This window comes from Loxodonta africana, chromosome 1 (assembly GCF_030014295.1).
Source record: "Loxodonta africana isolate mLoxAfr1 chromosome 1, mLoxAfr1.hap2, whole genome shotgun sequence".
Lineage (NCBI taxonomy): Eukaryota > Metazoa > Chordata > Mammalia > Proboscidea > Elephantidae > Loxodonta > Loxodonta africana.
Window position 1 is genome coordinate 131201206 of NC_087342.1, and position 11067 is coordinate 131212272.

Genomic DNA, 11067 nt, shown 5'->3' on the forward strand with positions numbered 1-11067 from the left:
TTCCTCAAAGCCATAAGAAGGAATCAGCACTGCCTACACCCTAATTCTGGCCTTCTAGCCTCCACAACTATAAGAGAATAAATTTCTGTGGTTTTAAGCTGCCACATTTGTGGTACTTATTACAACAGTCCAATGAAACTAACATACATAGTAATGGGTTGATTTGATATCTTGAAATTGAGATGTCTGAGGGAGATGAATATCTCCAGTTCATAGGATGTATACATAAGAAACTTAATGAAACTCAGCAGAGATACCCACCCCAAAGATATGGAGTCATTTGTATACAGGAGAAAGTTGAAGCAATGGGAATAAATGAAATCCCCCAGGGGGACTGCTGCAGAGTGAGAATACTCAGTTGAATAGACAGCCCTGAAGAACAGCAAATTTTAAGGGAGGAGCAAAAGGAAAAGAATGGTCAGAAAATGTCACAGAATCAAAGGGAGAATATAATTTTAAAAAATAGTGAGTGGTTGCTAATGTCAAATGCAGTGAGAGGACCAGTAAGTAACTGCTAAGTGTGGCAACATGGAGGTTGTTTTAGTCATCTAGTGCTGCTGTAACAGAAATACCACAAGTGGATGACTTCAACAAAGAGAAATTTATTCTGTCACAGTCTAGGAAACTAGAAGTCCGAATTCAGGGCTCCAGATTCAGGAGAAGGCTTTCTTTATCTATCAACTCTGGAGGAAGGTCCTTGTCATCAATCTTCCAGTGCTTTAGGAGCTTGTCAGTGCAAGGACCCCAGCTCCAAAGGACACATGCTCCTGGCTCCACCTTCTTAGTGGTATGAGGTCCCCATGCCTTCTGGTGTCTCTCTTTTGTATGGCAAAAGAGATTAATTTAAAACACAATGTAATCTTGTAGATTGAGTCCTGCCTTGTTAACATAACTGCTGCTAATCCCACCTCATTAACACCATAGAAGTAGGATTTACAATACATAGAAAAGTCACATCAGATTACAAAATGGTGGACAATCACACAATTTTACTGGGAATCATGGCCTAGCCAAGTTGACACATATTTTGGGGGAACACAATTCAATCCATGACAGAGGTCATTAATGATTTTTCCAGAACAGTGTCAGTGGAGTAATAAGAAGACAGGTTGCACTAGATTGAGGAATGAAGGAGAATTAGGACAGCAGGGATATATAATGTCAACCATTCTTTAAAGAAGTAGCAAGGGATGAATAGGTAAAACTAACTAGATAGAGGAGATGAGGTCAAGGGTGGTTTTGTTAGAGTGGTTCAGATTTGATCTTGTTTGCAGGATAAATAATAAAAGCATAGGCCACAGTACATCAACATGTCTGATTATTAGATTTTTTGACAACTTGAACTCTGAAAAAAGGAGGTAGTCAGGTAAGAGAGTGGAGATGAGTCCCTCAGCCAGGATTCTGGCAGAAAACACCCAAGAGAGTTTAATGGCTATTTACAAAAGTATGAGCAGAATAAAAGGAAACTAACCCTAGAGAAGATACTGCCACTTCTAAACCTGAAAGGAAAGGGAAAGGAGAAGTTACTGGAATCCAACAAATCCTATAGCTTAGGAGACAGCTGCCTAGCAGATAAAGAAAAGCAACCATTGTCAACCCAAAGTCACCAAGGAGTGAGCCAGAGGAATAAATACCTTCACCTCTTTCTCTTTCTACCCTCTTATATTCCATCCTTGCCTCCTATTGGCTGAACTTAACAGGAAGCCACAGGGCAAGAGAATGTATTTGATGAAAAGCATGATGATTGGCTTTGTGGGCACAGAGCAGGGTGGAGATGGGTGGAGAATGCATCCAGTGGAGCAAATGGAAAATACTCAGCAGAAAAGGAAAGACCTGTCCAAATGGGTGTAAAACCCAGGACAATGGGACTCCTGGTGAAGACAAAGAAGATATTTTTCATAGACTACATGGTATGTTTCTAGTAGTGAAGGAAAAAAAAAAAAAGAACTACTCAGTTTGCTGTGTAGTTAATGAGAATCTGTTACTTTTTAATTAGAAAAGACCTAGTATTCTTGTTTTAATTAAAGTTCATTGTTCATTTTGTGTTGTGTAAAATGGAGACAGTCAATGATACCTATGGTTTAAAAAGGTTCTAATTCTTTGCAGATTAACTAAGGCACTTACATAGTGTTTCATCTTTATATTAAAATATGGCTTTCCTAGAAAAAGGATGCTTCTCATTTCCAAAATATGAATAAATAGATGATTAAAAAAAAAAAACTGTCACTGATTATGCTTAGCCCTGAAAAAAAGTACATTGAAAATTTCCATATGTTCCTAGTATTTTCATGTCATTTTAAAATGGTTTACTCATTTAAAATTTATATGCCTTCTCACTTATCGACGATCTCATTATTTGACATTTTGCATTTATGACAATATTATCTATTTTGTGCATTGACAATGTACAGGGGACTTTTGGCCAACATAACACCATAGACAGAAGACGGAAGCACGACGCTGTCCCTCCACAGCAAAGACCCGAAAAACTAAGTAAAACAGACACAAACCTCATTCCTGGAACCGGAAGTGTCAAATAAAGATATAAAGTTCTCAGCCAAGCGGTGAATGGAATAAGAAACTGACAGAGGACAGAGAGTGAGGAGAGATACGTGCTGAAGGCCCCATCAGCTAACGCGGCACACATCTGCCATCTTGGACTCCGGTCAGAGATCGATCGGTGGACGGGGAGCATGGGAAAGCAGCTTCTCAAACTCCCAGTAGGAGACAGAGCACCTGGTAACCAGCAATAAGTGCTTTCCCACTCCCCATTTTCTCCCCGCTGCCCTACCTCCGAGCTTCCTGGCCGGCAGCAGTGGCTCCGCCAGCTGGCCAGGAAGTGCAACATCCTTAACGCTTGGATTCACCCCACCCATGTCAGAGATTGACCGACAGGAAGTTCAAGAAAGCAGCTTCACGAAGTTCCCAGCAGGAGACAGAGCACCCGATTAACAAGCGATATAAGCTTTCCTAACCCCCCCCCCTTCCTCCCTCCCACCTTGGCCTCCTCTGCTTCCCGCCAGCTGCAGTCTCTTGGCCAGGAGGCAACTTCATTGGCCTCAGGCTGCTTGGATTCACCCTGTCCACACTGGCCAGGCCCCTGAGCTGGCGTTTGTTCTTTCCATCTCTTTTGGTTTCTTTTGTGCTTCCTACCACCTCCCCCTCCTTTCTCTGGAACACCTGGCTCTGTGTGCCATCATTTCTTCTTCTTGAAAGGCTGTGAAGCCATGCTCAACTGGAGAACGACTCCCCCAGCCTGTGATGCCACTCTGGTGGGAGCCCTGGGGCTTTTTTTTTTCCCCCTTGTTTTGCTTTGTTTTCTTTTTCTTTTCACAGCTTGGGAGCCCCTTCTAGCTGGGCTGCACTGCATGGCTTAGGAGCCACTCCCCAAATCTGCACAGCCATGTAGGGGGATTCCTGGGGTCATTTCTTTCTTTTTTTCCCCTCCCTTTTTTTCTCTTTTCTCTTTTTCCCTTTCTTTCTGCATTTCTCAGTTCTCATCTCTCTACACTTACCATCTTTTCCTGTCTCCTGAATACCTGGTGCTGTGTGACATCTGTACCCCCTCTAGGCAGGCTATACTGTGCAGCCTGGAAGCCACTTCCCCAATCTTAGCAGCCTCACCAGTAGGACTCTGGGAATCCTGGGGGTTTTTCTTTTCTTTTCCAAATTTTAATCTAGTTTTTTTTTTCTTTCTTTTTCTCTTTTTCATTCTTCTTTGCTTTTCTCCATTTCTCAGTTTCTCATCTATCCACTCCAATGGCAAGCTTCCTTAGCACTCTTTTTTTTTTTCTTTGTTTGCTTGTTTGTTTTTGGATCCTATTTCTCTCTCCTGTCTCTCCTTTATCCCATACCCCTTTTGGCTCCACACATAACAACCTACCCCCTCTTTCTTGCCTACCTGCACTGTGCATTGAGCATCCTATCCTCAAGCAGCATAGGTACAGCCTATTGGAACCTGCCCAGCACTGATGCCTGGCCTGCCCTGTTGGCCCTAGTATGTGCCACAACCGACCCGTCCCAACCCCTCCCCTGCAGCTGAATCTGCCCTGCTGCACCATAGTTGAATGACTGGTCCTGCCCATTGGACAAGGAGGTGAAAAGTACCGTGACTACAGACAAGCAAACAACAAAGAATGCACAACCTGCCTGCTCAGACATAACCAAATAAAACAAAAAAGCAGGATGAAACAAATCTACAGTCAAGAAATGAAGACAATAACTACCGAATGTCCCAAAGACAGCAGACAATATAAAAAAGTATATATATAAAAAAAAAGGACAGGATGGTTCCAGTAGGTGTCCAAAATAAATCACCAGATGATTTTCCAGTAGAAGAAAAGATGCTAGGATTACCTGATAGGGAATTCAAATCTCTAATAATCAGAGCAATCCAAGAGTTGAAGCAAAAAGCAGACAAAAAAATGAGGAAAAATAGACAAATTTATGGAAAAGGCAGACAAATCCATGGAAGATACAGACAAGAAAAAATGGAACAATTCAGAAAAATAATAGAGGAAAAAAACACCAAAATAAATTCACAACTAGAATTCATTCAAAAACAATGATCAGAAATCCAAAAGATAAACAACAAGATTTCAGAAATGGACAGTGTCATAGAAGGGCTGAGGAGCAGATTTGAAATAACGGAAGACAGAATCAGCAAAATTGAAGACAAACACTTGGGTACAACTCTGAGGAAAAATCAGTAAAAATAAAGAAAAATGAAGAAACCCTGGGAATTATGTGGGATACAATCAAAAGCAAAAATTTGCAAGTGATAGGAGTTCCAGAACAGGGAAAGAAAATGGAAAACACAGAGAGGATCATTGAAGAATTGCTGATAGAAAACTTCCCTAATATCATGAATGATGAAAAGCAGACCATCCAAGAAGCTCAACGAACACCATATGGGATACACCCCAAAAGAAAAACACCAAGGCATATCATAATCATACTCACTAAAACCAAAGACAAAGAAAAAATCCTGTGAGCTGCTCGAGAAAAACAAAAAGTCACATACAGAGGAGAAACAATAAGACTAGGCTCTGATTATTTGACAGAAACCATGAAGGCAGGAAGGCAAGCGGATGACATATATAAAACCTTGAAAGAAAAAAAAAATTGCCAACCAAAAATCATATATCCTGCAAAACTTTCATTCAAACGTAATGGTGAATTTAGGACATTTCCACATAAACAGAAATTAAGGGAATATGTAAAAACCAAACCAAAATTACAAGAATTATTAAAGGGAGTCCTTTGGTCTGAGAACAAAAAACATCAGACCACAGTCTGAATCTAGGACAGAAGATTATCCCAGCCAGATAGCAACATAGGAAACAAACTCTCAAGAACTATCCAAAACCAAAACAATTACAACAGGGAAACAGAGAGGTTAATCTGTAAATGACGACAATGTCAGAAAAATAAAAGAGGGGGTAAATGGTATAGATATAGAACTTTCTAATGGAGAGGAAGGCAAGGCGATACCAAGTAATAATAGACTAGTTCAAACCTAGGAAGATAAGGGTGAATTTAAAGGTAACCACAAAGGAAGTTAACAAACCTACTCATCAAAATATAGAAGAAAAACATAAAGTTTCAATAAAACAAAATCTACGAAAACAAAAGAAATGAAAAAAAATCCACAAACAAAAGAACTTAGCACAGGAGAGTAAAAGGAACAAGGAAATGTTAGAACCACAAAAAAAGCACTACAAAATGACAGCAATAAACTCACACCTATCAAAAATTATATTGAATGTAAATGGCCTAACTACATCCAGAAAGAGACAAAGAGTGACAGGATGGATAAAAAAACAGGATCCATCAATATGCTGTCTACAAGAAACAAAGACGTAAATTTGTTAAAAATCAAAGGATGGAAAAAATATACCAAGCAAATAACTACAAAAAAAGAGCAGGAGTGGCAATACTAATCTCAGATAAGATAGACTTTAAAACAAAATACACCATAAAAGATAAAGAAGGGCACTAGATAATGATTAAAGGGATGAGCCATCATGAAGACTTAACCATAATAAACATTTACGCACCCAATGACAGGGCTCCGAAATACATAAAACAAACTCTAAGCACTGAAAACAGAAATTGACAGTTCCACGATAATAGTAGGAGACTTCAATTTTTTTTTTCAATACAGCACTCTCAGTAAAAAAAAAAAAAAAAAATTTCTTTTTTCTTTGTAAAGGACAGAAAATCTAGAAAGAAACCCAGCAAAGATACAAAAGAGCTAAAAACACAGTCAACTTGATCTCATAGGTATATATAGAACACTCCACCCAGCAGCTGCAAAGTACAATTCTTTCCCAGAATAGATCACATCTTAGGCCACAGAGCAACCCTCAACAAAATCCGAAACACTGAGATAATGCAAAGTATCTTCTCTGATCATGATGCCATCACAGTAGAAATTAACAAGAAGAGTAAGGGAAAAAAATCAATTACATGGAAACTGAATAACAACCTGCTTAAAAACCGCTGGGTAATAGAGGAAATCAAAGATGGAATCAAAAAGTTCCTTGAATCAAACAAAAATGAAAACACATCATACCAAAACTGCTGGGACACAGCAAAGGCAGTCCTCGGAGGTCAATTTATAGCACTAGATGCACACATTAAAAAAGAAGAAAGGGACAAAATCAGGACATTATTTACACAACTTGAGCAAATAAAACAGCAAAAGAACTCCACAACCACCAGAAGAAAGGAAATAATAAAGATCAGAGCAGAAATAAATGAAATAGAGAATAGAAAAACAATAGGAAGAATCAAAAAAAACAAAAGTTGGTTCTTTGAAAGGATCAACAAAATCGACAAATCACTGGCCAAACTGACAAGAGAAAAACAGGAGAGAACGCAAATAACCCAAATAAGGAATGAATTGGGGGCCATTACAACAGACCCAACTGAAATAAAAAGGATCATAACATAGTATTATGAAAAACTGTACTCCAACAAGTTTGAAAACCTAGAGGAAATGGACAAGTTTCTACAGACACACGACCTATGCAAACTAACATAAAATGATGATGAAAATCTGAACAGACCCATAACAAGCAAAGAGATCGACAAAATAATAAAAAGAAGTCCCAACAAAAAAAAAGCCCTGGCCCAGATGGCTTTACTGGAGAATTCTATCAAACAGAGAAGAGCTTATACCAGTATTAAAGGAAGCAATACTTCTGAATTGATTCTATGAAACCAGCATAACCTTGATACCAAAAGCAGGAAAAGACACCACAAAAAAGGAAAACTACAGGCCAACATCTCTCATGAATATAGATGCAAAAATTCTCAACAAAATTCTAGCCAATAGAATTCAGCATCATATCAAATAATATAATAATAATATACCACAACCAAGTAGGATTCATACCAGGTATACAAGGATGGTTCAACATTAGAAAATCAATCAACATAATCCGCCAAATAAAAGGAAAGAAAAGAATCACATGATCATCTCAATTGACACAGAAAAGGCATTTGACAAAGTCCAACACCCATTCCTGATAAAAACTCAATAAAATAGGTATAGAAGTGAAATTTCTCAACATAATGAAGGGCATCTGTGCAAAACCAAAGGCCAACATTGTTCTCAATGGAGAGAGGCTGAAAACATTCCCCTTGAGAACAGGAACAAGACAAGGATGCCGTTTATCACCACTCCTATTTAACAGTGTGTTGGAAGTCTTAGCTAGAACAGTAAGGTAAGAAACAGAAATAAAGGGCATCCAAATTGGTAATGAAGAAGTTAAACTGTGCCTATTTGTGGATGATATGATACTGTACTCAGAAAATCCAAAAGAATCCACCAGAAACCTACTGGAACTAATAGAAAGATTCAGCAGAGTTGTAGGATACAAGATAAACATACAAAAATCAGTTAGATGCCTACACAACAACAAAGAGAACGAAGAAAAGGAAATCAGGAAAACAATACCATTTATAATAGGCCCTGAAAAAATAGAACACTTGGGAATAAATCTAACCAGGGATGTAAAAGACCTATACAGAGAAAACTACAAAACACTACTGAAAGAAACCAAAAGAGATCTACATAAATGGAAACATACCATGCTCATGGATAGGTAGACTCAACATTGTGAAAATGACAATCCTACCCAAAGCGACTTACAAATACAATGCAATCCTGATGCAAATACCAACAACATTCTTTAAAGAGGTGGAAAAACTTATCAACTTTATATGGGAAGGAAAGAAGCCCCGGATAAATAAAGCACTACTGAAGAAGAATAAAGTGGGAGAGCTCGCACTATCCGACCTCAGAACCTACTATACAGCTATGGTAGTCAAAACAGCCTGGTACTGTTACAATGACAGATACCCTGACCAATGGAACAGAACTCAGAACCCAGATGTAAATCCATCCACCTATCGTCACCTGGTCTTTGACAAGGGCCCAAAGTCCATCAAATGGGGAAAAGACAGTCTTTTTACAAATGGTGCTGGCAAAACTGAATGTCCATCTGCAAAAAAATAAAACAGGACCCATATCTCACAACATATACAAAAGCTAACTGAAAGTGGATCGAAGACCTAAATATAAAGCCCCAAACCATGAAGTTCATAGAAGAAAAAATAGGATCAACACTAGAGGCCCTAATGCACGACATTAACAGGATGCAAATCACTACCAACAATACACAAGCTCCAGAAGATAAGCTAGGTAACTGGGATCTTCTAAAAATTAAATGCTTATGCTCATCAATAGACTTCACCAAAAGAGTAAAAATAGAACTTAGAGACTGGGAAAAAAAATTGAGCTATCACAAATCAGACAAAGATCTAATCTTTAAAATCTGCAAGAAAATCCAACACCTTTGCAACGAAAAGGCAAATAATCCAATTAAAAAAATGGGCAAAGGAAATGAACAGACACTTCGTCAAAGACATTCAAGCGGCCAACAGACACATGAGGAAATGCTCACGGTCTCTAGCCATCAGAGAAATGCAAATCAAAACCACAATGAGATACCATCTCACCCAGGCATTATTGACATGAATCAATAAAACAGAAAACAACAAATGTTGGAGAGAATGTGGGGAGATCAGAACTCTTATGCACTGCTGGTAGGAATGCAAAATGATACTATCTTTTTGGAAAACAATACGGCACTTCCTTAGAAATCTAGAAATAATACCATTTGATTCAGTAATCCCATTCCTAGGAATATATCCTAGAGAAATGAGTCATCACACGAGTATATATATGTACGCCCATGTTCATTGCAGCATTGTGCACAATAGCAAAAAGTTAGAAACAACCTAGATGCCCATAACAGATGAATGGATAAACAAACTGTGATACATACACACAATGGAGTATTACGCAATGCTAAAGAACAACACTGAACCTGTGAAGCATCTCATAACATGGATGCGTCTGAAGGACATTATGCTGAGTGAAATAAGTCAGTCACAAAAGGGGAAATATTGTATGAGACCACTATCGTAAAAACTCATGAAAAGATTTACATACAAAAAGAAACAATATTTGATGGTTACAAGGGAGGGGAGGGGTGGGGATGGAAAAACACTTAACAGACAATAGATAAGTGGTAACTTTGGTGAAAGATAAGACAGCACACAATACTGGGGAAGCCAGCACAACTTGTACAAGGCAAGCCCATGGTAGCTCCACAGACACATGGACCTGAGGGACTGAATTACTGGGCTGAGGGCTGTGGGTACGATGGTCTCAGGGAACCTCTAGCTCAATTGGCATACAGAGTTTATAAAGAATATGTTCTACATTCTACTTTGGTGAGTAGTGTCTGGGGTCTTAAAAGCCTGTGATCGGCCATCTAGGATACTCCACTGGTTTCACCTCTTCAGGAACGAGGAATAATGAAGAAAACTAAAGACATAAGGGAAAGATTAGTCCAAAGGAATAATGGACCGCATCTACAACGGCCTCCCCCAGACTGAGTCCAGTACAACTGGATGGTGACTGGCTACCACCACTGACTGCTCTGACAGGGATCACAATAGAGGGCCCCAGACAGAGCTGGAGAAAAATATAGAACAAAATTCTAAGTCAAAAACAAAGACCAGATTTGCTGGCCTGACAGAGACTGGAGAAACCCTGAGAGTATGGCCCCCAGACACGCTTTCACCTCAGTAATGAGGTCACTCCTAAGGTTCACTCTTCAGCCAAAGATTGAACAGTCCCACGAAAAAGACAAGACTAAACGAGTGCACCAGCCCTGGGGCAGGGACTGGAAGGTAGGAGGGAACAGGACAGCTGGTAATAGGTTGAGAAGGGAGAGTACTGACATGTCATGGGATTGTTAACCAATGTCATACGACAATGTGTGTACTGTCTGATGAGAAACTAGTTCTGTAAACCTTCATCTAAAGTTCAATTAAAAAAAAAATTAAGAAAAAATGTACATCTGGCAGTAATGAATGCTGAGGTGTGAGGCGAGAATAACGCTGGCTTTGATGGTTAAGGTTATGTGTTAACTTGGCTGGGCCATGAATGATGTAATTTGGCAGTTATGTAATGATGTAACTTAACAGTTGTGCAATGATGTAACTTGGCAGTTATGTAAAGATGTAGTCATCCTCCATCCAGTGATCTGATGTGGTTACCCTCCATTTTTGCATAACACCAATTTCACATAATGACCTGGTTTTTGAAACTGAACCATGTCCATAAGTGAGGAGTGGGTGTATTTTCTTTTACTCTCTATGAATAATTAATTAAGACTTTGTATACCAAGTGATTTCAATTATATTGATTTTCCATTTTATTTTTAGTATCTATTAAAGATAACTAGCAGATAACTTTAGGATTATGCCAAATAAAAAGTCAACGCTGTTTTCTAAAAATATGAGACCTGAGAGAGTAGGAGCTAGAACAAATTATAAAAAACTAAACCCATTGCCATTGAGTTGATTCCAACTCATAACTACCCTATAGAACAGAGTGGAACTGCCCCAAAGGGTTTCCAAGGAGTAGCTGGTGGACTTGAACTGCCAACCTTTTTGTTAGCAGTCATAGCTCTTAACCACTAT